At 36.2% G+C, this 18,659-nt stretch overlaps 1 protein-coding gene and 1 non-coding gene across 2 annotated transcripts in view; both read right to left on the reverse strand.

The window, feature by feature from the left end:
• ARID2 (AT-rich interaction domain 2) overlaps positions 1-18,556 on the reverse strand; it is a 191,621-nt gene extending 173,065 nt beyond the window's left edge. Inside the window, exon 1 of the mRNA XM_004711438.3 lies at positions 18,465-18,556. The gene's annotated coding sequence lies outside the window, so the exon portion shown is untranslated. The remainder of the gene's footprint in view (positions 1-18,464) is intronic.
• Positions 15,119-15,282, reverse strand: LOC115868580. Its single transcript, XR_004045677.1, has one exon. It is a non-coding gene; the product is annotated as a U1 spliceosomal RNA (small nuclear RNA).
• Positions 18,557-18,659: the final 103 nt, after the last annotated feature.

Raw genomic sequence — 18,659 nt, forward strand, 5'->3', positions numbered from 1 at the left:
CTTGAAACAATATTCTTTTATTGGCTTCTTTTTCTCCTTGAACTAAGTATTTAATACACAGTTTTACTTGTTTATTACATGAGGGAGAAAATGAGGAGGTTTCAAAAATGTAGAAATTCCAGAAATGTTTAATTTCATTTTCCCACAGACCTCCTGAAGTCCGCTTGTATATCTAATGCATAGAATAATGTCTAGTACACAGTAGGTAATCAATCACTAGTCAAAGACTAAAGGGCCATAAGATTGTTCATAGACCTTCCTGGTCTCTGAAAACAGAGACCAAAATCAAATTTGGACCCCATGATTCTGCAGCTGTGTGACCCTAGCAAATTAATTAGCCTCCTTTAATCTTAATTTCTTCATCTATAAAATGGTGATGATAGCATCAATCTTTCAGAATGGTTTTAAAGATTAGAATAATTCAGGATAAGCACGGAAACTGGGAAAGACCAAATAAACGGTCAATGTTTGAGATTATAAAGCTAACGAGCATTTCTAAATCCCTAAATTCCTCTAATTTATCATACCATTTCAAGAAAAGTAGTAACTGGAAAATCCTTGGATCATCACATAATTTAAAACAAAAGCAACATTACTATGGGCCCAATATTAGCCTAGGCAAGATTCCACTCTTTGTCTGATGTTATAAAACAAATGGAGCATTAGCAATGTCTGTTCGTACCTTTAGGAACATTTATCACCAGGTTAGATTATACTCACTTTTGGTGCTTGTTTCATAAAATGCACACCAGAATAGGTTAGTGTAGGGTCAAATCAGTGGAATATTATATTATTAATTCAAAGATTAATTTTATAAATTTTCAACTCTTTTAGCATTTCCCAAATTAGATTTCCCATGTACTGAGAGGCCCACCATGCCCACCTGACATTTATAAGTGGCAGTGGCAAAGGCTCCTGACGCAGATCAACTGCAATATATTAGATGTTCAATTAAGGGCTTCAAAAAGTATATAAACATAAACAATAAAGTCTTTGGTGCCAATAATTTGTTGTATAAGAAAATAGAAGCAGTGAATTACAGTTTGTAAAACAAAATTCTAACCCCGACACCAATACTTATTAGCAATGGTACTTAAAAGGCTTTTTCTATAAAACAAGATAGCTATTTCATAGAATTCTTTTGAAAATCCATGAAAATGAGTATTTGTAGAAATAAGGAACTGTAAACTGTACAATAGGACACAAATTTTATTTTTTTAAATGAATGGATTTTTAAAATAAAGTCATAATCTCACAACAAATCCAATCATTTTCATGTTTTGTTTATTTCCTTCAAATCTTTGTCTTCACATTCCTCAAAAAATAAAGTTGTAATCCTGCTCATTTAGGCAAATTCAGGATAGCATGTCTTTTGTAGAGCCAGAGGCCCAGGCTCAATACTAACTCCTGAACTTACTAGTTATGCAATCTTGAAAAATCTTAGTCCTGTTTTCTCATCTATAACTTGGGATGGTAAGAGAGGATCTGTCAATGGGAGGTGTGAAGACGAGATGTTAATGTAAACCACTAACTACGTGGTTGGCACATGAAAAATCCAGTAAAGGCTAACTAAAATAAAAACTAAAACTTGGTCCTCTGCTTTTAAAAAAACGTAAATACCAAAAGTACACTATTACTTAAAGAATCATAAAAGGAGTCATTTATGAAGACTCTAGGATACTTTACATAATTGGTTCTTGAAATTAATTTCCCTGCCATCCTTTTGTCTTGATATTTTATAATGCATAATAGAATCCCATCTTTTGCCTCATACTTCCAGTAGAGGTCTCCATCTAAAAAACAATGCATCAGACTGAAACTAAACTAGTATCTCTGGGTTATTAAAAAATACACAGCTAAAAAGGAGAATTAGTGGTCAGTTTATCAAATATGCACAGACTTTAATATTTTCAAACCAAAGTATGTAAAATAAGGCACCTCTGTCAAAGTGACTTTCCCCAGGTGACTGTTACATGTTTCACAACAGGTTCTCCAGTCACACTACTCACTCGTCTCATACACACATCTTTTGGATAAAAAGAGAAGAGACAAGATTGAAGGTGAAAAATAATAAACCAAAAGCAAATGTATCACCTCTACCGACCTGTATCTCACAGATGGTATAGTAAGTCAGTGGAATTATCTTAATGTAAAAGTGAAGGTCACATTCTAAAGTAGCTAAGAAATCTCTGACAATCTTCTAAATGTACTACTCCTTTACAAACAGACTTGCAGCATGGCTACTGCAATAAAGGCAGTTCTGAATCGGCTTTTCCTTTTCCTTTCCATAATTTGGTGACAATTATCCTAGGCAAGTCAATTAACTTTATGCAGGCCGGAGTTGCGTTTTCAGAAAAATAATTCTTATCCTACAAGAAAACAGGGAACTAGATCACCTTCCTAAAATTCTTCCTAATTCTAGGAATGATGATGGTATGAATAATTTAGTACCCATATCCAATTGCACAACTGCAGCTAGCTACATACTTTTGATTCCTATCTTAAGAAATCTGAATTTCCAGGATGGTAGAACAAATGGTAAAGCGCTCCACTACAACTGTAAGATTTGTGGTTTGAGTCCATCCAAAGGTATCTTGGGCAAAGGGCCTGGTGATCTACTCTGTAAAGGTCACAGCCATTAAAAACCCTATGTGCAGCTCTATTCTGACATGCTGGGTAGTACAACTATATCTGGTTGTTTTTTAAAAGTCAGTAAGTAAAACTAACAAAAGTAGTAAAATGCTTCCGTAAGGTAGGAAGTCTCAAATAAATATTTTTAAAAATCAATGAACTTTTACATAATCAATTCAAAGATATAATGAGAGAGAAAACCAGATAAATAGCAACAAAAATGATAATATACTTGAGAGTAAACTTAATGAGAAACGTTCAAAATCTCTATGAGGAAAATCTACATAAAAGTCATTTGGACTTTTAACAGACCCACAAAGATTTGAACAGATGAAGACACATCCTTTGTTCTTGAACAGAACTGTCATTAAAGTACCAGCTCTCAGAAGATCTTTTAGAAATTTAATACAATTCCCATGAAGAGACCAACAAACATTTTTCAGTGGAAACATAAATTGATACTAACTTACATACATAAAAGAATACTCTTAAGACAAACCCTTATTTTAAACAAAAGAACTAGAAGATGGGAATGATGGTACCAAATATTAAACAAGCTATAAAGGCTCAATCATTAAATTGTAGTAAGATACCATTTTTACCTCTCACCATTGGTAAACCTTTAAAAAAAATTACAGCAGAAAAAAAAAAAAATTACAGCAGAGCTGTGGAAAACATACACTTTCACACACTGCTGGTGGAAAAGCACAATGGTTCTCTCCTAGACAGCGGGCTTGGGCAATACTCAACAAAAACTACATAGGAACCATAACCAAACGCCTAGAGAGAATATGGGCATGGAAGTTCAAAACCACAGGTGCATAGGACAGGTAGATCAACTGGTACAAAAAAACAACAAACAAACACAACACTCCACTATCGTATACTTTGGTGAGTAGCAACTATGGTCTTAAATCTTATAAGCGGCCATCTAAAGTGGCAATTACTAGTCTCTCGCCTCCTGGAGAAATTAAGAGTGAAGAAAATAATCCAAGAGATAGTGCAAATAACTAATGGACTACACTATTGGTTTGTTTGTTTGCTTGCTTGATAGACTAGTTGAACCCCCAAGGCTATGGACAGCCTTCAAACCAGGAAGTGAAGCTACTCCAGTATATCAACTTTAAGACAAATAAGATAGGTATACCCTTGAATAATTCATTCCTCTGGAACAGAGGTCCTCAAACTTTTTAAACAAGGGGCCAGTTCACTGTCCCTCAGACCCACTTGGAGGGCCAGACTACAGTTTAAAAAAAACTATGAACAAATCCCTATGCACACTGCACATATCTTATTTTGAAGTAAAAAAACAAACAGGGCAAAAACACCCGGCGGGCCCGATAAATGTCCTCTGCAGGCCACATGTGGCCATAGTTTGAGAACACTTGCTCTGGAACAATCAACCAAAGGAGACCAGCATGGTAAAAAGAATGATCAGGAAGGCAGAAAGGAGCTGGAAAGGGCAAATGAAATGAGGAGCTCAAAGAGGAAGTGGGAAGATACTATTACATTATGGGAATTGTAACCAATGTCACAAAACAAACTTGTGTATACACTGTTGAATAGAATATCCATTTGCTCTGTAAACTTTCACTCAAACTACAATAAAAGAAAATGGCTTAACATATTTTTAAAATTTTAAATCATCTTATTGGAGGCTTGTACAACGATCATCACAATCCATACATCATCCATCCATTGTCAAGCACATTTGTACATTTGTTGCCATCCTCGTTCTCAAAACATTTTCTTTCCACTTGAGCCCTTGGTATCAGCTCATTTTTTCCCCTCCTTCCCCCACCCACCTCCCATGAACCCTTGATCATTTATACATTATTATTATTCTGTCATGTCTCACACTGTCCGAAGTCTCCCTTCACCCACTTTTCTGTTGTCCATCCCATAGGAAGGGGGTTATATGTAGATCCTTGTAATCGGTTCCCCCTTTCTACCCTACTACTCCACCCTCCCGGTATCGCCGCTCTCACCCCTGATACAGAAGGGTGCACCTGTCCTGGATTCCCTATGTTTCCAGTTCCTATCTGTACCAATGTACATCCTCTAGCTGAATTTGTAAGGTAGAATTGAGATCATGATAGTAGGAAGGGAGGAAGCATTTAAGAACTAGAGGAAAGTTGTGTGTTTCATCATTGCTACAGTGCACCCTGACTGGCTCGTCTCCTCCCCGCAACCCTTCAGTAAGAGCATGTACAGTTGCCTACAGATAGGAGTTGGGTTCCCACTCCACACTCCCCCTCATTCACAATGATATGATTTTTTTTGTTCTTTGATAACTGATCCCTTCAACACCTTGTGATCACACAGGCTGTTGTGTTCTGCCATGTGGGCTTTGTTGCTTCTCAGCTAGATGGCCGCTTGTTTTTATCTTCAAGCCTTTAAGACCCCAGACACTATATCTTTTGATAGGCGGGCACCATCAGCTTTCTTCACTACATTTGCTTATGCACGTGCTTTTGTCTTCAGTGATCATGTTGGAAAGGTGAGCATAATGGAATGCCAGTTTAAAAAAACAAAGTGTTCTTGCATTGAGGGAGTACTTGAGAGGAGGCCCAATGTCCATCTGCGACATTAATGCTAAACCTATAAATACATGCACATAGATCTGTTTCCCCATCATCATATATAAATACATTTGCATATGTACATGCATATATTTAGACCTCTATAAATGCCCTTTGCCTCCTAGTTCCTTCTTCTCTTTCCTTTTACTTTCCTCTTGTCCCACTCTCATGCTTAGCCTTCATTTGGGTTTAAGTAATTCCTCTCGTTACACTGCCCTTGATCAAGCCCTACTGGCCTCCTACATCCTCTTTGCCATTGATTTTGGATCACTTGTTCCCTTGTCCCTGATGTTAACACCCACTTCCATTTCCCCACCTCCCCCTCTTCTTTATTCCCCTCCCCCAACTGTCGGTCCCATTGTTTTCTCCTCCAGATTGTTTATCCTGCCTATCTTATCTAGATAGACCTGCAGAGATAATAAGCACAAAATCAAGACAGCGCAAAGCAAAGCAACAACAACAAAAAACCAAAGCAATAGTAACAACCAAAAAAAAGCAACAAAAAAAGAGAAAAGTTTGTAAATGGTTCAAAGTCTGTTTATTGACCTGTAGGAGTGTTTTCTGATCAAGTCTGATGGGTGCCACACCCTGACCCCTCAGTCTATTCTTGGTATTCCCTGCGGACTTCGTTGCTCTGTTCCCGTTGCTCTTCTGTTGCACACCCTTAGTGTTTCGCCTCTGTGGTGGGGTCGGATTGGGTGCAGTTCCCGCACTGTGTCTCCAGTGCAACTACATTTTTAAAAACCAACATTTATACTTTGTTGGGTCAACCATCACTTTAGTAATTTACTCTGAAGGGGTTATCTTCAACAATTTGAGATACGTTTGTATAAAGTTAATTAGGTTTGCATGAAATTACTCATTATAACATTATTTACACTTGTCCCAGTGGTGGGATTCAGCCAGTTCACACAGAACCAATAACCAATATTTTGTTGAGTTCGGTGAGCTGGTTGTTAAAATGGCACTTGTAATCAAGGTTTTCTCTAAGCGTGGTGAGCAGCTGAGCAGCCACTCAATGTGGAAATAGCTAATCCACATTCCTTACTCTTTTTTAACATGAATCTATGCAACAGCATATTCTAAGTGCCTGTAGTAATGCTCACTCTTACCCATATGTACAAAAAATTAGGTGGAACTATGGTTAAACTTGTCGTACTTTTGATGAAATACATTTTTATTCCCTTGCATTTGTTAACCTCAGTAAACAAACCTAACTTAAAGAGAAAAAGTGTCAACCAGAGGGTGACAGGATGTCAATTCATTTCGGCTTTGTGTTACAACCAAATTCCCACCAGATATGAATGAATTATGCAATTCCTGAAAGTGTTCAAAGACCAAAAATGTCAGAACAATTGCTGTAAGTTCAGCAGAAGTGGAAAGGGGTTTTTCAAAGATGAGCATATGTTCAGGGAAGAGAAATTGCCTGTTTCTAATATATCAAACACAATGACTATTGTCTACTTGGCCCAAGGAATTGGATCCTACACCTACAGTGAAAAGATGATTAAGGATAAACCACATAGCCGATGATAATCTGATAAAAGCAAAGAATATTATAAGGGAGGATGCGAATCAAAAAGCAATATAGATATACCTTAAATAACAGCTTTATTATTTTTGTAGGGTTTTATTTAATATTTTTACTAATACTTTAAAAAGCTTTCTAATAACATCAATCTAGTTTTTTGTATATCTTCTATTGATTGGGCTTATCGAAGGCTTTTTTCTACTTAAAATCATCATTAGGGCAGCGAATCGGTTGTTAAATGATTTGAATCATCGTAAATACTCTATGGGCCATTTCATAGGGGACTAGATGAATAAATGAGGTTACATCCATGCAATAATAGAATAGTATACAGCTGCAAACAAAGATGGGAACCATTTCTACGAACTGATTTTCAAAATGCATGGTTAACTGAAAAAGAAAGCAAAGGAAAACAATGCGCTTTCTTTAAGAAGCAGAAGCACACACATGGGGGTGGGGGGAGCCCGACAATTTGAGCAACAACATGCCTAACAATTACATGTATAAAATAAAAATCTAATAAACAAAAATAAAATTCCATTCACATAGACTGGGAAAAGGAATGATAATTTTAAAAATAATCATCTTATACCCATCATAGTAATAGATAATTCAGGCAATAATCATCAATAAACAGTAATACTATTGGATAAAAATCTGAGGGTGAACAAGGTATCTACACAGTCTTGAAATATATCCCTACATGTTACTTATTAATTACAATAGAAAAATAGTAAATAATTTTATGGGGAGAAATATGGAAGATACCATCTGAACAAATGTTAACATTAGCAGTAATGAGACCAACTGACATCATGCACCAAAAATGCCTACCCTAAATCTAATCCTGAGAAAACATTAGATATATTCAAATTCTACAGAACATCTAGCCTATACTAGCCTAGATAATATCATATCATGAACGAAACAGAAAAGCTGCCCAACCAGAGATATGACAAATACATACAAGATACCTGATTCTATTGGGTCGGGGGTGGTAGGAGGGTCTAAGATCGCCATAAAAGACATCTTTGAGACACTGTCAAAATTTAAAGAATGTATACTGGATAATACAATTGTATTGATATTAAGCTTTGTAAAATTTGATAGTTGTACTATGATCATGTAAGAAACTGTCCTATTCTGAGGTGATATAAAAGTATATTTAGGAGTACAGTAAAGGGATATGGTAACAGTATATGGATCTGTAACTTCCTAATGTTTCAACAGTAATAAGTATGTGTACGTATATCTATACATACTGTACACATGCCAACACACATATAAGGAAATCTACAACAGTGGCAAGATATTAAATATTAACTTGTAGATGAAGTATATATAAGAATTCATAGATTGGCATATAGCAATAAAAAAGGTAACAATTTTTTAAAGATGATGCCAGTAAAGAAAACATGGTAAGTTCTCTCTAGGCTCTCTCGATTTTTTTTACTCCTGCATTGAAGGAATATATAGGCAACGTGGGGCTTCCTGGAAAAACAAACAAACAACCTACACAGAAATTCAGAAGTGTAACTTTTTAATGATGCTAACTCACCAAGATCATATTAAACCAACCCTTTCCCACTCTTGAAAGACCAACTACTTGGAGGTACAGCCTGCTAGAGTCCTAACTACTATTTAAGAAGTACGCTGTGTGTGGTCTAGCTAATGCTCAAGCAGATTGAAAATTCGCTTTATCTATAAACCATTAATGGAAAGTGTAATGGACCCGAGCATTACCAATTATCAAAAGTCTGCCCATTTCTAAAGAACTACCAGTTAGGTATTTTCTGCATAGGGTTCTAACTTAAGGTTTCCTCTTTGCTCCAATTTAACAGAAGAATGTTCTACTGACTGTGCTTATATTGGCATTTTATTTATTTAAAATTAATCACTGGGTTATGAGAGGGGCAGAAATAAAATTTCACCCTGGTACATTTCATCATGAAATATGTTTGAACACAGGGAATCCAGGGCAGATAAACCCCTCAGGACCAACAATGAGAGTGGAGATACCAGGAGGGGAAGGGGAAGGGGAAGGGAAGGTGGGGGGAGAAAGAGGGAACTGATCACAATGATCTACATATAACCCTCTCCCAGGAAGAACAACAGAAAAGTGAGTGAAGGGAGACATCGGTCAGTGTAAGATATGAAATAAACAAACAAAACATATCTATCTATCTATCTATCTATAAATGTTCAAGGACTCATGAGGGAGGGAAGGGGGGAGGGGGGAATGAGCTAATACCAGGGGCTCAAGTGGAGGGGGAGGGTTGGTTTTAAAGATGACGATAGCAATACGTGTACAAATGTGCTTGACACAAAGGATGTATATGTATGGATTGTGATAAGAGCTGTACGAGCTCCCAATAAAATGATTTAAAAACAAGAATACATAAAATGGAAATGTTTGACATAAAATAGATAATAAAATAATCATTATACACACAGCAATTGGACATTAATGTACCAAGTACAATAGTAAGGACTCAGAAGACAAGGCCAGATGATAAACTTGCTATATTTGGCTATATGATGTATATCCAAACAATAGCTGACTACACTATTATTACAGCATAATATTATTATTCTGGTTACATTATTCTAATTTTGCTTTATAAAAAGTAACATATTTTGGCCACATTGTACCATAATGAAAAAAAATCACCAAGAGAAACAAAAGCTAAGCATACCTGGAACATGGACTATACCAATAGTCATTTAGCAACGATAGATAATGAAAGTTCTGTGTAAGACAATGCGTTATCCCAAAGGAAGGAAATGGAGAGGTAGAGGTGGGACTACATGGATTAAAACTAGTTAGAATTTCTTTCCTGACTGGCAATTATGGCTGACATTTAAGACTGGGAACTAGATATAACGGACAGCCTATCTTTTAGAAATAGCTCACATGCCCAAAGAAGAAAAAAAGTCTGAGTAGTATGAACTGCTTTTCCCTATCAGTTATTTTTCCTAAATTAAGGTAACAGGTATTAGTTCTAAAATTTGAAATGGAAAAAAAACACCTCTTATGAGATAATGCTCTGGAAATTTAAGGAAAAGTGGATTGAGCAAAAGAAGCTATTGTAATTAAAAAAATGTATACATGGGAACTTTCTTAAGCACCAATGGGATAGACAAGACCTCAAAGAGAGCATAAAGATTCAATATTTTAATCAAACAAATGGCATTTTGGTGGGGGAGATTATCATAAAATCCTACATAGAAAATAAAATGTATATATATTTAAAAGTCTCTAATTAGGGATGACTGAAGAGAAACTTACTTTACTTCAAGTTTTAAAAATCCAAATCATGAAAACACAGGATGAGTTAGAATTTACCACTTGTTCTTCCTTAACTGGATTTTCTCCAGAGCCCATAGACAAAGTCTAGGGCGTGCCCAGCCTCTACTAAGAAGTGACAGGTGCAGTTTGAGCAGGTGCCCCTAGACCAGATGTCTCCTAGAGGTTTTGTTCTGTGTAGTCTTTGCCAGCCCAGTCATACCAAGTTAAGCCAGTTATTATCAGCAACTAAATTGGTTTCATTATAGTACTTAGGTCAGCTGTTCTCCAACTTTAGCGTACTTTAAGAATCACCTGGGTACTCTTCTTTAAACTAAGCATCCTACTATGAGAGGGCTTCAAAAAGTTCGTGGAAAATTTCCATTCTCTTTTAATTCCCTTTCTCCATGAACTTTTTCAAGGCCACTCCTATTTAATACCCTCAAACACTGATCAGTCTTAGCATCATTAAAAGGGGCAAATAGACATTATATGCCTCATGAGAAAAAGTACAATGTTGCCAATTAGCTATACTTTAAAAAAATTGAACCCCAATGTTATCAACACTTACATCTATCAATTTTCAGGAAGTACAGAGGATATAAAAACAAGTTAATGGACACTGTTGCTGTTGTCCCTCAAGTCCATTCTAAGAACGCCATCAATCAAATACAGAACTTAGGACACTCTGGTAGATAAATGACCTTTTACTTCAACAAATCAATAGCAAGGTGGGGGAAGAAAAGAGAACTATTAAGAAACTAACAAGATAGAACAGCCAAAATAACAACATCGGATCTTCCCCCGCCCCCATGACGCCACTGCAAAATTCCGTTTCCGTAAATTTAAAACACGTTAACATTGACTTAGACCAGCTGTTCTCAACCTGTGGGTCGCAACCCCTTTGGGGGTCGAATGACCCTTTAACAGGGGTCGCTCAATTTATAACAGCAGCAAAAGTACAGTTATGAAGTAACCACGAAAACAATTCTACGGTTGGGAGCTCACAACATGAGGAACTGTATTAAAGGGTCACGGCATTAGGAAGGTTGAGAACCACTGACTTAGTAACGAAACTATGGAGCTAACATTTTAGTACAGTAATAGGCAACGTTAGCAGGTTCAATACCAGCTAACATCTCGTGCTTCACCAAGGATAAGTAGTTACATCCAACACGTTAGGGATGAGTTAATTAAATGTTGGACTAGTTAACTAAATGTGGATGTCATGACTATGCAAATGGCCCTGGGCAGAAAAAAGGTTCCCCACCTGTTTTAGGGCAACAACTAAGAATTTGCTGACTACTCCTAGATATCACGAAGAAATTTTAGTTACAGTAAAAGGTTGTTCTAATGTACTTAGCCAATAGAAATGAATCCTACACAATATTATGAATATGTACAAAATATGCAAGCGTAAGTAAAATATCTTTAACTATTTTGAAAAAGAAAAATACAAAGGGGCTTCAAAAAGTTGGTGAGGGAAAAATCCCATCAATTTTTTGAACTCTTGCTGCAGATTTGACCATTTTAAAAACACAATTAAATAACCAGATGCTATTATGGATTGAACTGTGTCACCCAAATACGTGTTGAATGCACCTAGGAAGATGATCCTGTCTCCATATATTATTCTTTTGTTATGCAAATATCATGCCAGTGAGGATGGGTCCTAAGCCTAATCGCATTTGAGTTATAAAAAGCATGATAGACTAGAGACGTTCTTACAGAAAAACACTAAGTGAGGATCATGACAAGTCAAGAAATGCCAAAGATTGCTAGAAACTAGGAGAAATAGACAAGAACTTCTCCCTGAAGTCACTCCCTAATTTCAGATTTCTAGCTTCCTGAACTGTGAAAAATGAAAGCCTGTGGTATAGCAGCACCAACAAACTGAGCTCCTGAAAGTTAACTTGTTCTAAATCATATCTTTATTCCAGGTTTCCCAAAGTTTTCTCTCTTGGCTCTCACTTCTGTATATGTATATGCATTTTCGTGCATTTGTGAATAAGGAGAATCCTTTTTTTCTGCTAAAGATAACTGAACTAACCAAGTTATTTACATCTGTTTTTAATGTGTTTTTTATTTTTATAAAAATTACCTTTTCAATCTGTAAAATAATCTTTAATTCTAACAAGTCTCTTTTTTTAATCTCCAGCGTCTAGTCCTTAAACAAAACCGCTTTTTCCGTACTGGCAAAATTCATAGGACTACTCAGTGTTCAAAGTCACTGAAATATAAAATTTTAGCAAGTCTATGATTACATTTCAGCAAAAGCAAGAACTGTTCTGCAAAATAATTTGATAAATGATACCTGCTACAAATTCTACACAGAGACTTTTGGGCAAATTTAAAAAACAAAAATTTTAATTTAATATAAAAGCACTTCGTAAGAATTATGGGCAACAGGAAGAAAAAGAGCAACTTGCCCTTTCAGGCTTGCTGATTCAAATAAGCACCTTAAGTGAAAAGAAGAGAACCTACAGACTAAAGGAATCAAATAAAACTACACACAAATTCTTTTGTTGTAAAGAAAGGCATGCCAAGAAACGAACCATTGCTTGGGACTTAAAATCTTTGTCATGTTCTTGTATACTTAAGCCATTTGTCTTGCGGCACACTATAGTCTGAAAAGGAGGAAAATCGTTATGCATCTATAATGACATATTCCCCAATTCCAGACCAACTAAGACCACTTCTAAGGTCACAAAATCAACTCTTTTACTTACAATTGGACAGCAATAATTCTTCACCTTTCTGTCCTGACAATGAACCCAGATTTACATTTTAAGTCCCTTCTCTGAACAAGCATTTTACAAGTATTGCCGATGTAATTTTGCATAGCCACAAAGTTATGCAAGCAATAGCTCTGGCTTAAAATTAAGTATGTCTATGTTTATGTATATATCTTGAGATAAGGATATATAATCACCTTTCAACTCATTTCCCCTATTTTTTACATATGTAAAATTTTTCATCCTTAACTTTCATTTCTTCGATCTCAGTATTCGAAGAGTCTTCCAAGGGGGGTTGAGGGTCGCATAAACAAGTATTTTCTAGAGCAATGGTTCTCAACCTGGGGGTCGAACGATCCTTTCACAGGGGTCGCCCAATTCATCACAGTAGCAAAATTACAGTTATGAAGTAGCAACGAAAATAATTTTATGGTGGTGGGGGGCGATCACCACAACATGGGGAAATGTATTAAAGGGTCGCGGCATTAGGACGGTTGAGAACCACTGCTCTTGAGATTCACAGTGCACATTAATAATCTCCTAAGAAGTCTTGCAATCAGGTAACCTAAGTTCAGTTTTACCATTCAAAATCATTTGGCCTTTTTTCAAGGGCACATACTGACATTTCGGGGAAGTTGGTATTTCATTAGTCCTGCATTGGGACTCTCTACTTGGATTCTGAGTATTTATAGTGATGATGGTGCTGGCCAGTCAAAGACACAAAGAAAATCAAATCTTTCTTCTCCATTCACCCCTGCCCCACATGCTCTGTAGTTCTTAATCAGACAAACCTCAGTGGACCATTAAATTTTAGGAAGGCCTATAGATACCACTCTGAAAAATGTCCAGCAAGTAGTCATCACAAAACAAGTTAAAACTCAGTAATTTTCCTACTGTTTCAAAATTACAACAAATAAAAAATTTTGTTTTTCCCTTCCTTTCCCAAATTTTCACATTTCACCTTGGAATATAAAGGATCCATCATATGATATATTTTTCTATCAAAGAGTTGATGTCACTACCAGCTATGAAAATGTTGAATATACAACAGAGAAAAATTTTTAATGTAAAAAGACATTTAAAGATATTGGTGAGTTAGAAGCAGTCTTTAGTTTGTATCCTTAGTGATATACAAAATTATCTATCTTGGGAAAAGTTAAAGTTATTTCTATACTAAGTTAATTCTATTTGGAGACAAATTTAAGCAGTTTTGTATTAGTACCAACACATGGTTACTAGCACACTGACACTATCCTAGCTAAGTTTTGATGAGTCTTTCTGCTTCCCCCACTTCTTATTCCTCCTGTCAACAAACTCTGCATGCCCTTTAAAATGTAACAGAATAATATCAGAAGACATCAAAATCAGGTTTTGTTCCAAAGGCTACAATTTATAAAAGTATGCATACAAAATATATACGAAGAGTTTACTCAGATATAATTGCTTCTAGTCTCCATACTTTGTTTCCCCTTCTTGAACAAGGAGTGCGATTTATCAGTGCTATTTAACGATTCACAATTCAATGTCTTAACTGATTTACTTATTTGTTACAATTTCTGAACAATAATTTCGAGTAATTCAAGATTACTCTTAAAATAACTTATTGACATGGTGGATACTACTATCAGGATATTTCACTCCATGTAAATGATTCATATAGATTCCCTCTACTGGTTATATATTAAAGGGCAGTTCAAACCCACCCAGCCAGCGGCAGCACTGACGAAAGACCTGGCAGCCCATTTCTAAAAGATCACACTTACGAGCAGTTCTACTCTGGAACACACAAGCTGTGTGAGTGGGAATCAACTCCAAGACAACTGCTAAGTTTCTATGTTGTTTTTAAATCCACCAAGAAAAAATAAATAAATTTACAATGCACTTGAAGATTTACAACGGTGGGTGGCAATGCTACTACAAGATTTCTATTCTAAAGGTTCCTGATGTGTATGTAGTACAAGCCCTCACCCCCGACGCACATACTCTCATGCCAACTCCATGTAGAACAGGGTAAAATCACTGTGACAACGGTGACACAATAGCTAAATGTTGCCAGACCTTTCTTTCTAGACTTATGCTAGAAGCTCCACTTCAGCATCACAGCAACTGCCAACCTGCCCTGACAGATGAACAGCAGCTGACTGCACTGGAGGTTCGTTGATTGGCCTACCACAGGAAAACTAAGAATTTTACCACTGGTCATCATTGCCCTCAGCCTAAAGTAGTTCAGTACATTAAAAACAAAAGACAAAATGCAAAAAATACCACGGTGCCCAAATACAAGTAATAAGTTGCATTATGAAATAATTTTTTTTCCCCCCCTCAGGCAAATATCTGACTTTAATAAACACATCAGGGGAGAGCGCGAACGCAGTCCCCCACTACCACAAATTATGCAGTCGAGTTTCCCACATTTGGGGAAATCGCAGGGGTCAGCACATCCGGAGTGCAATGGATAAGCCTCGCCCTGGGAAAACCACCTTCATGATCATGGTATCTCCCCTGCCAGGTAAGTATGTGAAATAAAATTTTAAATGTTCATTTCACCTCCGTGTCCCTAAACGTCATACCAAACTTTCAAATTAACTGAAATATTAATAAATTGCTCTCCTACTTTAGCCTTAAAATAGTAAAACAATAAAACAAAACAAAAAGCACCCACTGTATAAACATGGAACACACTGGGCACAGGGTAAGCTTGGGCTCAAATATAACTATGTAATGTAACTAACAAGCTGACCTGTCATGAAGGCATTTGTTTTTTCTGGTTCCATTAAAGAATGCCCCTAAAGCTTTCAGTATTGTTTGCACAATAATTTCTCCATCTACAAATTGTGGTAAATTATAACTTATCCTTGTAAACTTAGAGGAATATTCTATTAATAAACATTTGTAGAACACAGTGATATATATAGATATATATATATATATATATATGTATATATGTATGTATATATATGCCAAAAAGAAACTAAATGAAAATAAAATATACAGACATCAGAGATGACTAATATTCCATTTTTAAATAGAGTACATGTTATCAGCTGGCACTTACAATTTAAAATTAAATTCCAATGTTAAATAATCATCAGCATTATTAATATTAGACTTTTAAAACTGTCTGTAAACAATGAGTAAACTCATGTTTTCACACAATCAGCTAACTTTTGGCAGACCACTAAACACTCCACATTTAATGACCCTGCCTGTGTTTATACCAAAGCAAACAGAAAAATGTTTGAACATATACATGGCCAGCATTTTAGGTTTCAATTCCTTATTTAAGTGTTTGGGATAGTATGAAGAAGTATCATAAAATACTAGGTGAAGAGCCATTCATCCAATTAATAGTAAAATTACAGGGGAATGTTATAAATATTAGACTTGTAGGATCAATGAGAACTAACATATATTCCAACCATAATCACAGTTTTACAACAGGTCAAATGAAAAAGCGGCTAACATTTAAAACATAAAGGATTCCATCTGTGACTTACAAATACTGCCTTCTGTGATCATCAGAAACTATGATACTCAATTGGAGGGGACAAAGAGGTAACTTACAAAGTCACTTGATGACTATTTCTTACAAAGAAGAGGCATTCTGGTTAAGTAATACAATTGCTGGTTGACGTTGGCATCCTGTCTGCAAGTTAAGATTTTTCAGCGGGAGGTGTAAAACCCAGCACAACACATGCTCTCTGTGCAACATTACACCACTAGGGAAAACTTCTCTCAAGACTGGCAGTACCCAATTTTTGACCAGTATATTCCTTTATATTTCCTTACAAGCCATGCAAATCTTCACATGGTTTTATTTTCCAAAACAAATGCTTCAACTTTTTTTCCTAGTAACCTAGCTACAACTGTACAAACACAAACCTGGAGAGTGACATATGGAGGAAAAACAAGTTTGGCTAAGGACAGAGTTCCAAGAGCAGCTTCTAATAAGAGCCTAAAGCCCAAACTGATCTGAGGGTAATGCAAATACTGTAGTTGCAAAGAGCTTTTACATTATATAGTCAACAGAGTAACTATAATCAATGCATGCTATGTCTCAAGATAAAACCTGTATGTGGAAAACAATATTCATGATTAACTTGTGTAAAAAATTAGAAATCTAGGCACTGGGTGGACTATTTTAAGACCTTTGGTCAGCATGAATGTAAATTTTTCTAGAAAAAAAAATATCTACAGTATCTTATTAACCATGTACACCATATATAAAGCCCTTTTAAGATAGTAGAGTTCAATCAATTAATCTATCTAGTATTAGCAACAAAATGGTTCAAACTACCATCGAGGGAGGAGAGGGATGGTGCCATTTCTTTGGCAGCATTCCTCTCAAGAGTGTAACTGTACAAGGGACGAGCACATTGGATGCCACCATAAACACAAAAACCTATCAATCTGTACCTCTCCCCCACATCGCTGCTAAATCAAGGGCTCTGGAGATTAATTTTGGTTTGGTTTTCATTCAGTCCTCTATTTAAAAACATACCCAGACACACATACCATCACAGAATAAATAGATAGCAATAAACCATGCTTAAGATTTCTGGACCTCTAACTCAGTAACTACTCCACAAAGTTTTGTCAACTCTTCAGCTTCTAGTCTGAAGCCAATCTAAGCGAGCCAATAGAAAGTGCACCTGTGCCATTACTGCATTTCCTATTTCAGAATGCTGAACACAACACAGAATAACTGTGTGCATTTTGAGCAACAATAAATGCAAAATTCAAATCATGTAGAAGCCACATTATAGGAGAAGGCCATGCAATAACAGCAGTCTCACAAAGCAGACAAGCACAAAGAATATTATTTTAGTTTTAAATGACCATCACAGAGTAAGGGCTCTACATGAGTAGATAAACATTAAAAATAAATGGAGACCTCACAATAAATTACAACGTTTAAATATACCTGGAGGTGGGGTGGGGGTGGAGCCAACATACTAAATCACAGAATATATTATCTAAAAAGTACCACATAACCGAGAAATTTATTTTGTCGGATAAGCAGTCAAGAAAAGGAGTAAAAGAAAATCCAAAGCACATTTCATGTAACCTGTTTTCAAGTATCCCAAATTTTCCTAAAGATAAAATATTTTGCAACGTTTTAAATCACTCAAAAATCAATGAAAAATGGTTTGAACATCAATCTCAATCCCCTAAGGCACTCATGTTATGTAGAACTATTATACTTAACAACTACTCAGTAACATAGCATACTAGAAAAGATTTCCTTCTTTTTTTAATTCTCAAAGTCATGAAAAGGTGAAGGAGCTTCCAAAAGAAAGGGAGCAAAAATTCCCCAAGGGATACAAAGTTTTATTAACTATCTTGAACTCTCTTACAAAGCATCACTTTTCCACCCCACTATGGATATATCAACCAGTCAACAACATCGTCACAAAAGAATGTTTACCAAGATGGGGTGGGGTGTCACCTGTAAACATTTTGCATGAAAAATGCAAACCATCTAAAAATAGGTGAGGTAAAGGCCCACCTTTTCTCCAATCCCACTTTATTGACATCTGTTTCTCAGATGGAAATGAATTGAATTCACCTGTATTGTGTGCAAGGTCTTTTTGCTTTTGTTTTGGGTTGGTTGGTTTGTGCTAAACACCAGGCTCTCCCAAAAATCTCATCAAGTCCATTATTTCCAAAGACTGTGCAAGAGTCACCATGCTACTCACCGCAAGTAATACTGTTTTAAAGCAAAGGCAGCGTTAGAACAACTTCTGGGAAAGTTGAACTCTTCAACAATCTCTCCCCACTGATTCTTCTCCGAAACCTGTTAAAGAAACAGAAAAGCACAGGCACACTTGTCTGAAAGTGCACAGTCCAAGAAAACCCTCCCCTATCGACGAAATAAATACCCATTGCACAGA

The sequence above is a fragment of the Echinops telfairi genome, unplaced genomic scaffold, assembly GCF_000313985.2.
Source record: "Echinops telfairi isolate 266 unplaced genomic scaffold, ASM31398v2 ScPeMD7_12;HRSCAF=54, whole genome shotgun sequence".
NCBI lineage: Eukaryota > Metazoa > Chordata > Mammalia > Afrosoricida > Tenrecidae > Echinops > Echinops telfairi.